Source organism: Rhopalosiphum maidis, chromosome 1, assembly GCF_003676215.2.
Source record: "Rhopalosiphum maidis isolate BTI-1 chromosome 1, ASM367621v3, whole genome shotgun sequence".
Taxonomy (NCBI): Eukaryota; Metazoa; Arthropoda; class Insecta; order Hemiptera; family Aphididae; genus Rhopalosiphum; species Rhopalosiphum maidis.
This window is the reverse complement of record NC_040877.1, coordinates 38,871,608-38,878,611: the sequence shown is the minus strand read 5'-3', so window position 1 is coordinate 38,878,611 and position 7,004 is coordinate 38,871,608.

Below are 7,004 nucleotides of genomic sequence, written 5' to 3'. Positions count from 1 at the left end.
GTAAGAAATTAAATGAAATTTCATTGTGATCGTCCAATATCATATACCCATCACTGACAATCCTCATTAATCTTCTATTATCCATAATTTATTAGTGAAACATGCAATTTCTATGAGTTGTCAGACAATCGATAGATAATCTCAAAATTAAAAATAATGAAACAATATCAAAGATGTATATTATTTAAATTATTATAAATTTAAGCACGCAATCATAGAGTGAATTATTGTATATTATACATGCGCATATAACACGTGTGATACAATATATAGCGAATTAGGATCCCCACTGGACAGTATACCAATATTTACAATGCATGCAGGTATTTTATAATATTACGATTTTTAATTCGTTATTCCGGCGATCCGCATTCGATTGAAAAAAGCACACATGTGTATATGCTTGTTTAGCAAAAACGTTCGATTTGTATAATGATATTATTTAAGTATAATATAATTATATTCGTAGTTTTTCGAAATGTTGTGTATATTATTTTCTTTCTGTAAGCTTGTAACTAGGACATAATAATTATTATAATTTAGTTACTCTGTACCTAAATATATTTAAATATTCAATGGTACCTAGGTACATAATATAATATAACCTGCTGTATGTAGTCTTATTAAAATAAATTATAAATCTATGACAATGTAATTTTTAACTTAATAATCGCCTCTGAATAGTCTGAATGCCTAATATTTGAAAATATTGATAAAAAAAATGTTTAATAATATCATATATAAAAGAAGAAAAACAAACAGATACATTTAAAAAATAATATAGGTTGAGAAATTCAAATTTCTGTATGTTTTTTTATATTACAGACTATTTGTTAAGGCCATATCAATTAGTATTTTAAGTTGGTTTATAACTTATAAGTACGGTAGGGGTAATATAACATTAAATATAAACTTATAAATATATTTAATCTTAGAGTATTTAATATTTTATTTGTTTTATTTAAGCAATTATTCGTTATGCAGTGAACACTTGAGAAATTTTGTTCAAATTATTTCACGCCGTTCGAAAGTAATTAAAGATGTATTCTGTAAACTATAACCGTTGCATATATTATTAATGAGTATAATAACATATTAAGCTAATAAAAACTATTCAAATATTAATGATAGGCTTACGGAATTTTTTCTACCAGAACTTGATCATTATACATAAATAATATTAGTGCGTGCATAATAACTAAAACATAAAATTATACGCTTAAATCGTAACTCAATTATAATTAAATAAATATATTATACAGTTTTTATTAATCTGTATCTTACACATATATAATATCAATACAGTGTACCTTTTAATGAGGCAATTAAAGTTGCTTTAATATAATGCATCACCTGTACTTATATTATAATCATTGTATTCGGTGTACACGCGTCATACTAAGTTTCTTTGACTAATCTCAATATTAAAGAATTCCTCTAACCAATACCAAAGTATGCAGTTCATTGTCAGACTATCAAATCTAAGTATACTAATTTATCGCTGTATTGATTTTATGATACTTTTACAGTTATATACGCATAAATATACAAGCAAACAAAAAGTAGATTTATTACTATAGGTACTTATTGTGTGTTCAGCACAGATTTTGTTAGTCACGTATCATATGACTTGTACAATATAATAAGTTGTAAAGTTATACAATATATAATTGAGTGTTAAAGGGGGTATGAAGTGTTAGAAACCTCATCTCCCCACACTTCTGATCGCACTTAAAAAGTGTAAACTTTGGCATTTTCTACAAATCGTACGCTAATAGACTCAAAGTAATTTAAAATAATTTATTCCATTAAAAAATTAAGTGATTGTTTAAATGTTTTATCATTTAATTCTTATTAAAGGGGTTACAAAATCGTTTGTTGTTTCTGTCTGTCTTGCGCGTAATGTACAGCAACAAATATATATTTAGTATATCTACGATTACGACTCTATGGTTCAGTTATAACAAATTTACCTATTACACGATTGCCTGCACTGGAAAGTTTTGGTAAATAGATTTTTTTTTTTTTAATAAATGCCCATATTATCGAGAAAAGTGTGAAATAATTTAACTTAATTTCCCTTATTTTTAATCAATAATGTTAAACTAAACCAGAGATTTATAATCATGGATGTATGAAATGCCGTTGTTGCTATACCACGTGAGTGGCACAAAGGTAAAACCAATATTTATGGTTGGTAGTTGTAGCTCTTTAAGTTATTAAATATTTCTTGATACAAATATTTAAATATTATTGTACAGAAGTACAGAGTATTTGGATCTATTTTTTTATCGTCTCACTTCATGCTATATCTCCTATTATATAATATAGGTACAATAAATATGTTATTAGTAATGTAAGTCTAAAAAGAATATAATTGCAGAATATAAATAATATTTCAATTAAATTATATCATATGTATTGTTTAATTTAAAAAAAATATTTTTTTCATAAGACTTAATATTTCGTTATAATTATAACCATAACTGTATATTTTAAAGGTTTGGATTGCTACAGTTTAAAATTTTAGATTATAAAATTGTTGGCAAAAATAAAAAATGGAAAATGTATGTGTTAATTATTTATTGTAATAAATGTATGTAATATTTAGAGATTTATAATAGTTAATGAACACCATAAATGACCACCCCTCATCACCAGATACTATACAATGCATAATACAATTAAGAAATAATAAAATTGCTCATAGTTTACATAACAAAATATTATTATAGAACCCTGTATACAGTAAACCCTTTGCAATTTTGTGCAAATTTAAGCTTTAAGTGTAATAGGTAAAATAATTTTAAGATTATACGTTACGTAAGTACTTACTATACAGTGCCATGCACGTATTTAAGAACCGACAAGTGATCACAAACAAAATATTTGAACATGTCGATGATCGTGCAATACAATAGAACCAATCAAAATTACTGTAAACCGACAAAAAAAAATTAGATTGTATAACTATTATTTTATTTTATTGAATTTTGTATGTTTTTTGTTGATGACAAGGAATTAATAACGTTATAGGCATATAGGTACACGGCGGACATAAATTCTTGGTATGATATATAAAACAACATCCGTCAAAAAACGGTACCGTTAGCTATATATATATATATATATATTTAGGTACCTATTATATACATAATAGTATGAGATATACCAAAACAATATATATATATACAATGGTTGCAGTAATAAAAAGCGAATAAAAAACACCAAATGTTATTTTTAATAGATAGCAGGTATTAAATGCGTGCGGTGGTGGTAACACGAGAAAAGAAATCAAATCGAATTTTTTCGATCGAAAAACGAATAGAAAAATTTGAAATTACAGTTTTTTTCCATCAACAAGTCATTTTATTATTATTATTATTATCTTATACCCATAATTCGATGAGCATCGTGATCATCACGTTCACCAGCAACAGTACTTATTCCTACCTATATCTATACATATAGAGGATTCTGACCTCATCCAAAATGACTTGACACAATGACGTTTAAATCCAATTACGACGTGAATTTTTTTTTCGGTCACTTTGTTTTATATAAAATATATAATATGTGTATTTGTCGTTGCGTATTTAGGTACGCGTTTTATATAGGTATATAAACGTGTGATACCGAGTCTCGTGGACGCGCATGTTCCTGGCATGACTTACTATATATATATTATATATATAACAACAAAATAGGTATGCGACCGATCGCCATTGGTCATCACCGTCGTCGACCGACCTCATCAAGTCAACATCATAAACCTACAATAACACGCGCGTTTACCAAATAACGAACAAAAAATACACTGATACACACACGCACGTACAGCATATTATATTATATATATATATATATTAAACAAAACAAAAAACACCGAACAAAATGCCATCCGTTAATATATATTTATCCTGTGTGACCACCGCCGAATACACGCCGACGACCTCATACAGTATATATATATATATTATGACGTGTGTGTATGTGTGTGTTTTTGTAACGTCTCGTGTGTCATTAGACACGCTAAAAAAATAATATAATAAAAACAACATATACACATGCACACACGTACCTATGTAATTTAATTGCGGTTTTTAACGCCAACAGCGCCTGTCATAATGTGTGCACGTCGTCTCCGTCTTTACGTCCGCGTTTACATATTATTATATTATATATATATATACACTACACGAGCAATAATATACTTATCCGTACCACTGCAGTATACATATTATTACAGGGTGATGCTACGACAAGCCACGCTGCATGCTAAACACCGTTTTATCTTTTAATTATTATGCGCTTATTCAAATCCCCAATTTTCGACTAATAATAATGTAGGTGCGGTAAGCCGATTTTAATCAAGTAATAGTCAGTGTCTAAATCGATAAATTCTAATAAGTGGTTTTCCGCGTTATGAGATACACACCTTATGGTCTTTATGTAACTAAGGATAATAGGCCCAACGATGATTATTGGATTTTGAAAATAGTCCGAAGATGTAATATAATGGTATACCTTGCACTATGTTAAATAATCTAAATGTAATGTATACATCAGGTTTCGACAGTTTTGGGTTCTATACGTATATCTACATGTTGCATTAATCGCATAGTTCGGTAAGCAGATTTGTGTGAATCACCCTGTACACATTTACACGCGGCGCGCGTGCGTGCGGGTTGCGTGTATACATATATAGTTCAATGTTTCTTATTCTTTCTGGAGGCTTTTTACTCTTTCACTCGACCGCGTTTACCTAACCTCTCCTGTTTACATGACATGTGTATGTGTGTGTGCGAGCGCGCGCGCGCGCGCGCAGCTATTGCTATTGTTTGTCTTCCGGCGGAAAACGGAAGCGAATAAAACGCACGTCGCCTACCGCCGATGGCGTACATACATAAACTTTATACCATATTATATATATATATAATATAGGTACACGTCTTCACTTATCTCGTTTCGCCTATTAACCTTTAGAGCACAAGCATTATCGTGTGTGCGTCTGTGTGTGTAAAGTCTATGGTAGGTATATGTGTATAACACAGTGGATGTTTATTATAATGTGTGGATGTTTTTTTTTTTTTTGGTGACTCAGTATCTACATCTATTATAATAACATTTTTAATAATAACGACGATAATAATATCTGTACGTACCTACATAATGAAATAGCCGTACTTATATTCGGCGGTCACGCAACCGTTTACCGACGTAAATTCGAACGGTCAAATCTGTATTCGATACGATAATATTAATTTATTATCTATTACGCAACGATATAGGTACGTCATCGTTCTTTGAAATTACCGAGGAACCGTTTAGGAACTTATTACATAGTCGAATTCGTTCATGTAACAGTCTGCAATCAAGTTCGGATCAATGATGTGACGACGGCGTATGATCCTCAGTCCTATACATGTTTTTGAGGGGCTCACGTCAAATAGGTACGGCCGAATTTTCGTCTATGTCAAAAAGGTATAATATATAATCTGTGCTCCCTTCAATACTACTCCATCCCTAAGCCCAGAAAGTGTGTGTGTCTGAGTATTTTGTAAATTGTTTAATCAAATCAAAACTTGACGACGAAAAAGAGTGACACGATTTGTGGATTATATAGTATAGATGTATGTATAAATGAAGTAGCTCAGTGTCCACCTAAAATATGATGAGCTCAAGCATCAGCGAAGCTAACATTAACCACTAATATGCTTGCTAGTCATTTCATTCTCATTTTAATTTAAGATTTATTTATGCAATAGCTCATACAAATATGTTTATGTTTCTAGAAAGTTAAAAGAAATTCAAATATAAATATATATTAAATCAAATACTTATAGTATTAATGAACCCTTTAAATGTTATAATTTTAAAACCAAATTAAACGTGAAAAGTTATAAAGTTTAATAAATTAATATAATAGTGGCCAGACTCTAATTTATGAATATGTATTAAAATATGAAATTGAATATGTGAAAATATCGTCAACCTCGGGGTTTGAAAGCTATTTCAACTAATCCCCAATATAAGAAGTTGAAAAACACTCACTGCGCAAACTAATATGTCGAGGTGGTTTATTGAGATGTATTAAATTTCATATAGCAATGAAAATTGCTTACGTTATTATAACAAACTCGCAGTAGATTAGGATAACAATCATTTGCTTGATATAACCTGCAATAATTATTATTTGTAAGCGATTTTTATATATATGTACAATAATATCGTTGTTGTTCAATTATGCATTACGTATCGTCGTACAGTAAAATTATATTGAAATCGAATATTTATATCGTCTTGAATGATTTTTAATTTTAAAAGAACGATATATCGTAACAAAAAGTAGATTTTAATCAAACTGTAAAGGATTTACCAAAGAAAAATCTAAGAAAAAAAATTTAAGCAAAAAACATGAGTTTTGTACCCAAGTATTATTATTACATTGCATACATCATATATATATTATACTATTAATAAAGTAATAACATTAGTTTTTCATATTTCACAGTTGAAATGCCTAAGAAGGTACCTATAATATATATAGCTAGGTCTACACCGGAGGCACATATATAAATGTAGTATGGGTTAACCATATTTTGTTTGACCAAGGTTTCACGATGATAAAAAATTCACAACATTTGTATGAGTAATATTAAACTTACCTGCAGGCTGCAGTATTGTGTGGTTTTGCTAATGTATTATAATTTTGATTTACACTGGGTGCGGATGACAATAGTTTTAAGCGGACCACCCACCCGTGGTTTCGTTTCCTGGTGTCAAAACGGTCCCCAATCCTGATTCTAGGTACATGTCATTATTATTTACTCCAGGCGTTGTGTATTAAGTACATATAATATTGTACCGATATAATAGATACACCTACTGAATATAATATGGGATTTCACCGACTGTATGCGACGTATCAATTTCGACACCTCATCCGTCTTCGACGCACGAGACACCACGTTTAAGTAGGTATATACACCTATTACCGTGCG